We start from the raw sequence: 4,234 nt of genomic DNA on the forward strand, positions 1-4,234 counted from the left end.
GATTGGATAGTAGACAGAAACTTGGCCAAATGGACAAAATCGATTAGCCAATCGATTTTGTAATCAGTTTTCGAAAATCATTTACGAAATCGATTGCCCAATCGATTGAGTCTAAGTCAGGGACTCATCCATATTCGACCAAATCGATTTGGAAATCGTTTGGCCCTTAAGTCAGGGGCTCAGCTATCCTGTCAATCGATTGAATCAAGCCAGAGTTCAAAAATTCACTAAAAACCTTTAGGAAATCGATTTGGAAATCGATTGGCACTAAGTCAGGGGCTCAGTCATCCTGTCAATCGATTGCCCAATCGATTGGCTCAGTGAAAATCCTCAGTTTTAGTTGTATGATTGATTGTTCATGAATCTATCCATGTCTTGGTTTGTTATGTTGTAATTAGGGGATTGGGAACTTCATTTTACTTTCATTTTTAATTGGCAAAGTATTGTATGAACTTTTCGCATATTGAAAATCCTGTTAAGGTGCATGCTTAGTTGAAAAGTTATTTTGAGCATTTAAAAACTTAATTGCTATGTGTTAACTGTTATTTTTTTGGTTGGTGACCCTTTACAATTATTGTGGAAATCTGGGCTTTGCCCTCAGATGAGAGTCAGGACGATCCTACCGGTTCGTACCCTACGGACGGGAATGGAGATGGGAACGCTTGACTGCAGTTACGTTAGGAGGATCTCACGGGGCGTGTGGAGATACTAAGGGTGTATAGCTTTTTGGTAGGATGATCAGATTAGGATGATGTATAGGGGCTAGGTGTTTTTTTTTATTGGAGTATTTTTAGTTTGGAAAACTGTACTTATACTGATATTGTCAGTTTGACATCTTCTTTGAATGGGTTCCATGTACCATTTGATGTTGTGTAAACGTTTTGGATTTATAATTGGAGAAACTTTTCCGCTGCTTGTAATTTATAATGACTCAATTATTTATCAAAAGGCATTTTCTGATTTTAATCCTTGTTCGTTTTCAATTACCTTTGAAAAAAAAATATACCATCGCTTTGAAAAACGGGGTGTTACACAAGGAGTCATAATCATAACATAAATGTTCATAAGATTCTTCTTTAAGAATTACTTACTAAAAATAAAATCTCACTTTACCTATTTAATTTTAAGCTTACAAAATTAATCAATTTTAACTCTCTCAATTCACAACTTAGAGTAAAATCTAACCATTTCATTTTTAAAAGTACATTAATTTCATAATCAAACTTTTTACTCACAAACACATCAACTAATTTAAAAATTGATATTTTCACAATTTTCGTAACACTAACAATATTCTGAAACCCCAATTTAACTCATTCATTTGAAATCAATTCATGTACTTAACTTTAACCACAACAAAAATCACTTTCCCCTTTCCACTTTTTATGGTTCGGCCACTTCACACAATTAAGATAGTTTTTTACTTTCTTAATGCAAGTAACATTAACACAACACTGAATTTACATCAAACCAAAGCAAAATAGTAAAGAAAAAACACATTTTCTACCCACACAATCGTGCTCTCGCAGAAAGAAATATTTAACAACAACAACAATCATCAAAGCATTGATCAAGAACTCAAGAAAGAAAATCACTCACCCCCACACTTACATGAAGTAGTGGGTTTGGGAAAAGAAAGAGGCAAGGCAATGTTCTTACCTCAAGTTTGTTAGCTCATAAGAACAACCGAGTTGGAAAGAAGAACTTTTCTTCCTACAACTTCTTGATTGTGATATTTGATCTAGTTTTAAAAGGGAGATTCTTCTTCTTATTGAGGGTTTGTGTTTAGAGATATGAAGGAGAAAAGAAAAAAAGTTAGAGTGGTGTGTGTATGTGTCTTTGCTGGTGGGTATACAATGGAAGAGGTAGATATTTTTCTTCTCCTTCCTTAATTAACTTAATCTCTTAAATCTAAATTAATCATACTCACTCAAATTTTATCCAAAACCCTCACTATTATCATGTACACACTTAATCATCATCAAATCATTCACTTCTCAACTAAAAAAATGTGTCAATCCCTTCAACTAATAGTATGTTCAATTACTGAAAATGAGTTACAAACGACTAATGTCAAATAATTATTTTTACAACAAAAATTATTTGATTATTAAAATATTCAAAGTTCATATTCTTCACTCACAAAAATATCTCTCAGACATAAAAAACAAATCCCAACCAACCTAATAACTCATAAAAAATTTCGTCAAATTCTGAGTTGTTTTTAAATTTAACAGTGGTGCAAGTTGCCAAAATATTTTAACTACATAAATTTTTTTAATTCCATACTTCGCCAGTTTTTCATAGGAAATTAATAAAAATAAATCTATTAAGAAGAGTAGAAGGTTTCTAGTTGGTATGTTGGAGAGGCGGTTAGAAAAATGCTTAATTTAAGGTGATAATACTTCTTGATTGTCTAAAGAGTTGATTAGAAGAATACTAGTCTGAAGAGGCACTTTACAAACTCAACTCAAGAGGCGAGTGATATCAGGATCCTTGAGAAAATTTGGAGACCTTAATTATTATTGTTCTTAATAACCCTTGAATAATATTTATAATGGAGAGGTAGAGTAAGAATATTAAACTCAATAAGTGCGTGAATCGAGCCGTTTTGAGAAACACTAGAGATTGAACTTTTGTATGCCTTCTGAGGCATCATAATATAGAGGGATTGAAGAGGCTTTATAATAATACTTAATGTTCGGTGAAACAAGGAAACAATACTTAGTTTCGAGATGCTTTAAGCCTAATCAAAGCCTAAAAAGGTGGATTTAAAAATACTTTGGTGGATTATATATGTCTCTAATTGTACTTGAGATATATATCTCTAAAAAGGGAGTACTAGATGTAACAATAGTTGTTGTAAACTTGTATAAGATTATTGTGTTTTTCTTCTCCCGTTTTTGTTTGTGTCTAAGTTCTTTATGTTTTATTTTCAATCTATGCTTTCAGTGTTTGTGTTTAACCGATGAAAAAAAATAATACTTAATTTTTTTTTATTTCAAGGAATTTTTAGATTTAAACTTTTATTTCAGTTTTCAATTAAAGGAAGATAATCTATAAAACAATATATTATATTTTTGAATTAAACTTCACAAGTTAATGAACTAAAGTGGACAATATTTAGTTGCGACTCTTTTTTAGCTAAATTGTATGAACTTTTATATTAAATCACATAATTTTTTTTTCTTTCAAATCTTCCGATAAGTATACCTTTGCAAATACATTGTGCATAACGATACCTTTGATAAGTACAAAGATATGATCTAATTCTAGAACCATAAAACGAGCTAATACTCAAATCATTCTCACTAAAAAACAAAATATATTTCATTTAAAATCTTACAATTGATGTCTTAAAATAACTATAAGGAGAATTGTCCACTACGTCTTGGGGATAATGGCTCTATGCATGTAAGGCTTATTTATCTTCACAATAAAACTAGACTAAGTTATTCTAAAATTGTGACTTAAGTTATTAATGTTTACCTTCCTTTGTCCTTGTTGTAGATCTCTAAATGAAGACACCCGCTTCATTAATTATCAACAAAATTGAAAGGCTGAGTAACATAAATCAAAATATGAAAGTAATCATATAAGTGGCAATATTACAAGTTATAAAATTTTTATAAAATTTGAACAAACATATAATAAATTTTCAACTTTACTTTTACGGATTAAGCATGCACCCACGAGTGCAGGTACATTGACCATTAGTACAATGTCCTTTCAAAGGAAAACAAATAATATGACAATACAAATGTAGGGTACAAGGATAGCTAATTCCTGTAAAGTAAAATAATAAGATAGGGGTTATTGAAAGAAGATAAAATAAATTTTGGATTAGATAACATAATTTATTTGGAAAATATAGGGGGAAATTTTTTTACCCGCATTTACATTATTTACTATCGAAAGTAAGAAAATAAAGAAGATGATCACACAAACAAATATGAGAATTTTATTCATATTTTTGGTCGTTTTTATGTAACAAACATGGAAGGTTTGTATCAATTTATAATGATTTTGTAGCCTTTATGCATACAAAAGAATACAATAACAAATATTAACATTCTTTTACGTGAAACCATGTTTCGTGTTGTCCCTTTAGGTCAATCAATTACTGTTCTAAAATAAATAATTGTTATCAATGTTGAGGAGGTTATTAGATAGAACAATAAACCCATAAGGTACCAATATATTAATGGATAAATTGAAAGTGGCTTATCCTAAA

General features: G+C 30.4%; 1 long non-coding RNA gene across 1 annotated transcript; it reads right to left on the reverse strand.

Moving 5' to 3' along the window:
• Nucleotides 1-3,121: 3,121 nt before the first annotated feature.
• Nucleotides 3,122-4,032, reverse strand: LOC113784079 (uncharacterized). Its single transcript, XR_003470116.2, has 3 exons — nucleotides 3,891-4,032; nucleotides 3,669-3,786; nucleotides 3,122-3,560 (listed from the first exon to the last, which is right to left on the reverse strand). It is a non-coding gene; the product is annotated as an uncharacterized lncRNA (long non-coding RNA).
• Nucleotides 4,033-4,234: the final 202 nt, after the last annotated feature.

Source organism: Cicer arietinum, chromosome 2 (genome assembly GCF_000331145.2).
Source record: "Cicer arietinum cultivar CDC Frontier isolate Library 1 chromosome 2, Cicar.CDCFrontier_v2.0, whole genome shotgun sequence".
NCBI lineage: Eukaryota > Viridiplantae > Streptophyta > Magnoliopsida > Fabales > Fabaceae > Cicer > Cicer arietinum.